This window comes from Vespula vulgaris, chromosome 2 (assembly GCF_905475345.1).
Source record: "Vespula vulgaris chromosome 2, iyVesVulg1.1, whole genome shotgun sequence".
In the NCBI taxonomy this organism is placed as follows: Eukaryota; Metazoa; Arthropoda; class Insecta; order Hymenoptera; family Vespidae; genus Vespula; species Vespula vulgaris.
Window position 1 is genome coordinate 7,927,070 of NC_066587.1, and position 9,479 is coordinate 7,936,548.

The 9,479-nt window shown below is 40.8% G+C and overlaps 1 protein-coding gene across 9 annotated transcripts in view; it reads right to left on the reverse strand.

Moving 5' to 3' along the window:
* Positions 1-8,003, reverse strand: part of LOC127072599 (chaoptin-like) — a 68,296-nt gene extending 60,293 nt beyond the window's left edge. The window contains exons 1-3 of one of the 9 annotated variants that reach the window (XM_051013119.1): positions 7,574-8,003; positions 7,230-7,378; positions 581-866 (exon numbers count right to left, since the gene is read on the reverse strand). The gene's annotated coding sequence lies outside the window, so the exon portion shown is untranslated. Of the gene's footprint in view, positions 1-580; positions 867-1,223; positions 2,505-7,229 lie in introns of those variants that run through there. The other 8 variants (XM_051013118.1, XM_051013117.1, XM_051013120.1 and 5 more) reach the window with 8 other exon arrangements.
* Between the last annotated feature and the right edge of the window lie 1,476 nt (positions 8,004-9,479).

Consider the following 9,479-nt stretch of genomic DNA (forward strand, 5'->3'; position numbering starts at 1 on the left):
GAGAGAGAGAGAGAGAGAGAGAGAGAGAGAAAGTGTGTGTATGTGTGTGAATTGATAAAATATCATGATTTTCTAATAGATAAGTTATAATTTTTCAATCTTTCTGAAGTTACTTAACTTTCGAGTAATGTTGTCCATGCAAACGTTGACATAATAATAACATGTTTTTATCGGATTAGCAATAAAGTTGTTTTGTAGTCACTTTAGGAAATTGAGAAGCACATCTGTCGTGTATCTCATAGGAAGATAATCGATTCTGTTAGACGACAGAACAATCACGTAAGATCTACGTCCGTCAACGGAACCGTCGTCTCACAGACGATCGCCCATTTCCAAAGCCGCGTTGCCGACACAGAGAGCTTTACGCCGAATTGCGTTCGTGCAAAGGGCAATGCTTTAATCCCTTGCAGTTTGTGAACGATCAAACGCATACAGAACCGATTAAAGAGAAAGAGGATATATATATATATATATAAATGTATGTGTGTATGTATATGTCTAGAAAGAGAAAGAGAGAGAGAGAGAGAGATAGAGATAGACGAAATAGAATGGAAGCAATAAGGAGTTTGATAATACTCACCTACGCGTTTTAGCAAGCTTTGTGATGAAAAAGAAAGTCCGTGAAGGGTGAGAGCTTGCGAGGAGATAAACGTGGAACGCAGAAGAAGAAGAAGAAGAAGAAGAAGAAGACGATGACGACGACGACGACGACGATGAGGACGACGACGATGATAGGCGCGTCTCCACCCTGACCTTAATCCTTTTCTCGTTTCACCCCACTCCCTTTCTTGAAGACCCGTATTCCAACACTGTTCAAAGTCACTCTCACGCGCGCACACAGCATACACCTAAACGATAATATGTATCTAGTGGACGAGAAGGGATAAGATGTGTCATCATATGGATCGATGTACTAGGAGGACTCATTACCGTTTTTCGATCTTAGCAACGATCGTAATATCTCTCTCTCTCTCTCTCTCTCTCTCTCTCTCTCTCTCTCTCTCTCTCTCTCTCTATCTATCTATCTTTCTCTCGAATATAAGCGAAGCGAAATAATCCAGTCGAAAGGATATGTAAATGCAATGATACTCGCGATACCGTTGAGTGGATGTAGATCGACTTGGTAGTAAAGCTAGTGATAGTAGTCGATCGGAAGGATTCGAGAAAGGTCAAAGGTCGTTCTAGTCTTTTCTCTTCTTTCTCTTACTCTTTTCAGTTCGTACCTTCGAAACTCTGAGATCGTATCTTTTGGAGAAATCGACTATCCCTGATCGCGTTTCCCTCTCGATTGGTCCATAGAAGAGAAGACCGTATCATTCGTAGATCTGATCTTCATCCTCTCGTTAAACGCCAAAAAGAGAGACATTATACGTCGATTTACTTTCTCTCGACGATCTATCTATCGTCCAATCGTTTGATCTCTCTCTCTCTCTTTCAAAGTTTACTCTGCTCCGTTGGAAGCGCTGATAATATTGTCTCACGTTTTCTCCCCCTCTCTCTCTCTCTCTTTCTCTCTCGCAACAACAGCTAGGATAGCAGACTGGATTCGTTCTCTCGAAAATATTTCTTTTTTTTTCGTTCTCGTTTTCTCTACGTTTCGAGCTTCGTCATTCGTCCGACGAAAATTGCGGATTAGAAAACACACGACTCGTTGAAAATATCAGAAAAAAGAGACCTTCATTCTATTTTTGTTTATATTTTTTAAAGGAAAAAGAAAACGATGTTAGAGGTCTTCGATACGCAATGATTCCTTCTCTCTCCCTCCCTCTCTCTCTCTCTCTCTCTCTCTCTCTCTCTCTCTCTCTCCCTATCTCTATCTCTATCTCGTCCTCTTTTTTTTATCGTCTGGTGGACGTTCTTCTCGTAAGCACCAGCGAACATTTTCGAGTGGGCTATTAATCGCTTGCTAGACGCTTAATTGAATTTCTTTGGTCGTCAGACGACGCTCTGGAGGTAGAGAGATAATCTCCCTTGATTCTTTCTCTCGTCTCACAATCGTCCGCAAGTTGCGCAAGAAAGAATGTGTAAACTACAAAGTAACTACGTAGTTTCACGGATCATTCACGGATTATTTTGTTAGTAACCACGTCCATTCATCTTTTCACTTTCTCTCTGTTTACAATTAAATGTTTGGAATATTTTGAATGGGGTAATAGCGAAACAAATTTATATTGTATAATTATTACTTCACGATAATAATGTATTAAAGTTGTATACAGTCTTTAATCGATACAATTAAAAATGAAATTAATAAAATCGTAAATCGAAATTAAATAAATCGCAATCGAAGGTTTTTATCAGACATATAATGTATGTATACCGATATTAACGCTGCTGGTTTTTTTCCTTTCTTCGTGATAAAAAAAAAAAGAAAGATAAAATGAACAAGATAAAAGAAACAAGAAAAAAGAGAACAAAAGAACGATAGAATGAATAAAACGGAAAACGCGGAAAGTTCGGTGGAGCAGAACATTAATTCCAAAGCCCCGGAGAAACACGCGAGCAAGAAAGAAAGAAAAAGAAAGAAAGAGAAAGAGAAAGAGAGAGAGAGAGAGAGAGAGAGAGAGAGAGAGAGAGAGAGAGAGAGAGAGAGAGAGTTTTTCTCCTCGACGTGTAAGCGCGATCGTAGCGGCAGGTGTTACTACGAAGAGAATTTTCGGCAGAGTAAACGAGTACCGTCTACGTACACTATTAATTGCCGCCAGCTGCTAATTGGAGTTGGTACGTTCTCCGTTTTGGCTGGACAGAGAAACAAAGAGAAAACGAAGAAAAGTGTTTGTATGTGTGTATGTGCGTGAGCGCGCGTGGATATGTATGCGTATGTATGTATGAGAAAGAGAGAGACTAGATTTTCGTATTCGTAGAAGCGGAAGTTGACCGATAGAATGAGGATGCGTCGTAACGGAAACTGGTCAGCTTGTGTCCTGTGGCACAAAATGACGCACGAGAAGGATCGGAGAGAAAGGATGAGGAGGATGAGGAAGAGGAAGAGGAGCAGAGAGACAGAGAGAGAAAGAGAGAGAGAGAGAGAGAGAGAGAGAGGGAGAGGAACGGAGCACTTCGTTATCGGATTGTTCGTGGCAAACGCCGTGTTTACACCGAGCTCGCGGATTACGTTTGCTCGTGCTATCGGATTCTAGTATATGTATATGCGTGTCTCTGTCTCTCTCTCTCTCTGTCTCTTTCTATCTCTCTCACTCTTTCGATATGCTGGATCGAAACGCAGGAAACTCGTTAATGCCTTTTTACGCGAGAATCGTGCGAACTGCGCGATTGCGCTTGTAGCCGCCACGGAACAGTGATACTCGACATCCCATAATGTTGTATCCTGTTCTATGTACATGACAGGGAGATAGATAGAGAGAAAGGGGAAGCTAGAAACGACGGTCGATGCAAGTTTCACTCTTTTCCGATGGTCTTTGATTTTTTTCGATTTTTTTTTTCGATTTTTTCCGATCTTTTTCTTTCTTTTTTTTTTTGCATGATACGACGACCAACCGCGCATGTTACGGACATGAATTTCGTTGCAGTTTGTTCGTTGCCTATCGGATTTTTATCTCTCTTTTTCTCTTTATCTTGCGTGGAGGAGAGAGACGAGAGAGTAACTCGTTGTTAAGAGCGTTGAGGGATCAAATGTGGAGGATATAGATTGAACTGATCGAGATTGTAAAATCATCGAAATATAGACAGAAATAAAGGGAGAGAGAAAGAGAGAAAGAGAGAGAGAGAGAGAGAAAAGAGAAAATGATGGTCGTTTGTCGTCGTTTTACGACTTCATTAAGGCGTCGTTACGAGCTGGATACTAGCCGGTCGAACAAAGTGAGTACTTATGTAGCCCTTTCACGATAAACCACGTCGATTTATGAACGCCGACGGAACATTAATGGCCCTTACTAAATAATTTTTCGTCTCACGGAGAAAGATAGTTGCCGAGGAGCAAGAGGTAGAAGAAAGACGGAGAGAAACTTCGTTCCGGACGAGCGGCCGAGCGTGAGAAGATGACGTCGTAACCAGCTCGGCACGTTGTATTCGTTCGGTCCTGATGGAAATTTAATTCTCGATACCGCGATCTTTCAAGTCGAACGACGGACTTCCCGGCCATTTCGAACGCGAGAGTCGCGACGATAACGACGAAACGAGCACCCTGCTCATGTTCGAGCAGGATCGATCGTGAAACATCTCTAGCTTCGTCTCGCGATTTAATTTCCTATCGCTTTGGAAAATGTTCTCGACGTACGTGCTTGTTAGAAAATAATATGTGTGTGTGTGTATGCGCGCGCGCGCGATTTTATGTATATACAGTAATAGATACAATATATTTAAAAAAATAATTATTTATTTTTATCCGTCTTTGAAATGTAATTATACGAATATGACGTTTAATTTAAATGTTGTTTTTTTTACACCGATGTCCGACAGCAATGGCGTCGATTTTTTTATACGAAACACTTTTTTCTTTTCTTAAAATTGGTAAATAAAAAGTTAGTCCGTGTAGTCCAGTTTTTTCGCATGCGTTTGTGCATGTGTGTATTTGTGTGTGTATGTATGTATTTGTGTGTGTGCGAGTGAGTATAAAAGAGAAACGAGACGAATACGCCTGGGAAATCCGTTCTGTTCAAAAACTGCCGCGAAAATTTGGCCCGTCAAGCTGACTGCTCGGATTCAACGAATCTGTCGGGACGATTAAGAGACAGAAACAGAAAGAGGGAGAAAGAGAGAGAGAGAGAGAGAGAAGGATAGGAGGAATATGTACCTACAACGAAAACGAATATCGATCCTTGAAACATTTATCGTATTTTTGCATCTAAGCGCAAATAAATTCTGCTGAGTGGTAAAAAGCAGGAGTGCTGACAGGAGAAAAGATTGTATAGAAGTACAAGTTGTCTTTCTCGATTTTACCGAAAATGTTTCTGTTGTTTTCCAGAGAATTTATCGTTTTTGCATAGTCCAAATCTATTTCTACGCTTTTCTTAGCAACGAAAATTAATAATGGCAAATATTTCTCAATGACGAATTGCGTGTTGTTCGTAATAACTTCTAAATTTACTCCGGTCTATATAATTAAAAGTTCAGCTTAAAGCTGTACATCGAGATCCATTCAAAATTCTGATAGCGATCGATAAATCGTTAACTCTGGAGTTTGCGAGTTCTTTTAAACGATAGCTTTTGACGTCAGAGCGAGTTCACGTATATAGAAATACGTTTGTTTTTTTTCTTTTTTTTTCCTTTTCTCTACTTTTCTCTTTACATAAATCTTTGCTCTCTTTTTATACATTCACGGTCAAAGTTTGCAGCTACCCATGGTCTATATTTATTTTTGAAAAAATAATTTGCGATTCGTTTGACACGACTCTTTTGAGTAAAATCGCAAGTTTAACAATAAATAAAATTCATTTAGTAAACAATCTCAATGGTGAAATTTTCAGTGAAATAAAAATATTCAAATCTTTAAATTTGTATTAAAAATAAAGAAAAAATATTACATCAATACCTTACTGTGCTACTATCGATAAACCTACGTCGTTATCATTTTGAAACCATCGTGTTAAACAATACGGTTATGCATATTCATATCTTATTCAGGTATAAGCTCTGCCTCCTCGCTTCATTATGGCCACTCCTTGCTATAGCTCGCTTCAAAATCATTCGATGCTAGCACGACCCTGTCTCTCGGAACGGAAAACGCTAATCCTTTTCCGATATCGGATTGTTTGCGAGACGAGACGATTTCGATGCTTGCGATTTAAATTGATTTTATTCTTATTATTATTTTATCGACAACTTTCTAATGAGCTTACAATAAAAGAAGAGAGGCGGGAAATAAAGATGGAAAAAGGAAAAATTCGGTATAATTACGAATAGAAAGCAGTACGCGCCTATATCTCGTATACGCGAGAATTTATTTCGAATGACGTCGCGTACGCTTTTTCGTAGTTTGCGAAACTCGTATACCGAGTTCGTTTCGGTCCTCGTTCGAATTCTAATGCTCTGAGAGTCGCAAGAGAACACGTTGGAAAATTTTCTCTCTTATACACAGGTATGAACCCGTACATATGCCTTTTTTTTCTCTCGTTTATGTTTTTTCCATTTCGAAAAGGGAGGTCGAGCGGCTTTTGTAACAACGAGAAGTTCGACGGTATCGTATGCACATACCCGTACGAACAGCTCGAATATATATTTAAATTTTAGCGCGGATATGGTAGCGTTAAAAGCCTCGCCTGGTGACGAGCTGTAAAGAAATTTTCAGCTTCGTCCATTTTCATCGACTCTACATGACTAGCGCATACCACGTTCCTCGATTCTCCAATTTCGTAAACTACATATTATTCGATACGAAAGAGAGAAAGAGACAGAGAGAGAAGCTTTGATATTTCGTTACTGTTCGTGAACATCGATAGCTACGAATGTAAACTTCGTTATGGTGTTGGAAACTTTAGCAATTACATTGGGTAGCATCGTGTGAAACGAAACGTTTGTTCGCGGCGTCGACGTGATTACGCTCGAATATCGAATGCAAGGGGAGAAAGAGAGGAAAAGAGAAAGATAGATAGAGGGTAGTTGGAGAAATCCGGAGGGACGATAGAACGCCATCGAAAGCTGGCGATAACGTTATCGCTAGCAAGAATGAGCTTTCTATAAACATTTTATGGCTAAAAGTCATCTATAAAAGATGAAATGCAGTCTTTCCTCGATATACGAACACTCGATAACGATCGATAAGAAGAGCGATTCGATGAGCAATGCTGCATCAAAGATAAAGGAATCCTCTAATCTAGCTTAACAAAAACGTAAGGTAATTAAGCCGGGAAACTTGTGTTGCGTCTGGGTTGAAGCGAGCACGCTCAAGTGACAATTTCATGATATTGTATAGTCCACTGATTCACGATGCATAGTGCGCCCTGTCGCATCATTCATCGAGTAAGCGGTCACAGTGACCATAATTTCTACCCAATTTGTCCACTTATCGGAAACATCGAGAAAGCTTGCCGCCAAAAAGCACTCTCGATCATACCGATATCGATCGATCAAAGTAATATTCTCGAGTTGTTTCGTCGAGAGGGCCGAGAGTATTTTGTGATGGTGTGTGCGTGTGAAAATAACTTTAAAGAGAGAAGAAGGGGAGAGGGAGGGAGAGAAAGATAGTGAGAGTGAGAGTGAGAGAGAGAGAGAGAGAGAGAGAGAGAGAGAGAAAGAGAGAGAGAGATGTATAACGAAAGGTCGTTAAGTACCTTCGACTCGGTAGCCCTCGTAGCGAACAATTGCTCTCGTCGTATCCATTAAGTTTCCCTTTGATTCATCCGACGCGTCACCCCATCCCGTCGTAGCTTGTGGTCACCGAGGCGGAACACGCTTTTTAAAGGAAGAACCCTTTCGTGGACTGTAATTTCTATCTTGGTTAATCACATTTCTTTCTTTCTTTTTGTTTTTCCTTATAAGAGCTTTGTATACCCAAGAAAGAAAAAGAGAGAGAAAAAACGGACCGCGCGCTTTTTTTCCTCTCCGACAGAGAGCCAAACGAAATGTCGAACGAACGGGGCACGTCGAATGGTTCGGCGAAAGCAAGAAAACTCACTTCGTAGAAAAATCTCAAGAAAGTTCGAACGTAGTAATAAGCACGACAGTCCGCGATATCAAAAGAGAGAAAGGAGAGAATAGTCACGATTGACCCTTTCTCGATTAGAGCTTTCAAGAGTTTAGGAAGGAAAGAGCTTAAAGCGTAGAGAAATCGTCATTCGACGTAAAAGCTTTCTCGGAGCTTCGTGTCTCGCTCGTTCTCTTCGTTTCACTCTTCCTTTCTCTTTCTCTCTTTCTCTCTCTCTCTCTCTGTCTCTTTCTTAGTTGCACCGCTTTTATAGTTCTCTCGTCGCGTGTCGACCTCACGGTACTCAGATCAGCCGACGTTCCATTTATTTCCGTCGACGGAAACGTGACACCCGGCGAACCGTTAGGAGCTGCGAACCCGTCGCTCCCATCGAAGAGTCGCCGGCGGACTGCGAGAGAGCCTGCCGCCGAGCCGAGATGTGGGAGCGCCGGCAACTCTCTGAGAGAGAGAGAGAGAGAGAGAGAGAGAGAGAGAGAGAGAGAGAGAGAAAGATCGACGAGCACGCGCGAGACGACTATTGGAAAAGGACGAACGATGCCGTGACGAGAAGAAGAGAAGGGCAGCGAAAGGGGTGACTCGTGCGAGTGCGCAGCATCCTCTTTCTTTCTCTCTGCTCGTCTATTCATCTCTCTCTCTCTCTCTCTCTCTCTCTCTCTCTCTTTCTATATATATGTTCGTCTATTCATCTCTCCGTCTCTCTCTCTCTCTCTCTCTCTCTCTGTATGTTCGTCTATTCATCTATCTATCTCTCTGTCTGTCTCTCTCGATGTTCTTTCGGTTCGTCTCCTTTCCTTCCATTCGTCCAGTGTAACTCCGTCAAGAGATAGCGAGAGAGAAAGAGAAATAGAAAGAGAAAGAGAGAGAGAGAGAGAGAAAGAATAGTCTCTTGCTCGTGACCGCTCTCTTCGCGGCTACATTCTGGCGCGCAAGCTCTCCGCAAGCGCGGGGGGTTGTTTGTACTAAAACGTCGACGGTTGCTGCCTCGGAGACGTCGTCCTTCGATTCCTTCGTGTTTGTCTCCTCTTCCACATACTTTGATTACGCGTTGGAGGAGAACGCATTCGAGCTTCTTTCTTCTTCTAAAGGTACTTCGTTGCAAATATGGGGTAAAAAGAGGACAGTATTCTCCTCGCAATACTACCTCTCCCGCGTGATTTATTCGTGCTATATTTTTATTACTCTCTCAATGTCTTCTCGCTCTATACTTTTTATTGTTGATATTTTCTTTTTTTTTAAAAAGAAATTCACGATCTAGTCCATTCTAAGATATATCATTTGCATCTTTTTTTCATTAGGATAATATTCCGTATTCTTTGATAAAAGAGTAAAGAATATATTGAAATTTATTGGATTTTATGAAGACGAGTTAAATTGCGCGGTACAAAGGGAAAAGTGTGAATTTTAGATGGAAGTGCAAAGCTTTTGAAAATGATGTATAAATATCGACGAAAGTAATGACAGTGACAAATAGAATTAATGTTGAAGTAATCGTTGGCTGCGTGTGCGAGATAAAATACGAGATTAGTATTAGTAACGTAAACCCATGAAGAGAGATAGAGGAGTAAGATGTAATACTAGGAGATTCTTAAGAAAGTTTCTCGCACCAAAGTATGCGCCGTTAAGCTTCGTTAAGAAACGATATTGTAGAAGAGAGAAAGAGAAAGAGAACGAGAGCGAGAGAGAGAGAGAGAGAGAGAGAGAGAGAGAAAGAATGAGAAGTAGGCGATTGCAAAATGATTTATGGTCTGTAAATTTGAAGTTTAGCAATTTTCACAAGTATTATGTGAAGGGAGAAAGAGAGATAAAGAGAAAGAGAGAGAAAGAGAGAAAGTGATAGGAAAAGAGGAGAGAAGAAAGTAAAGAAAGAGAAAGAGAG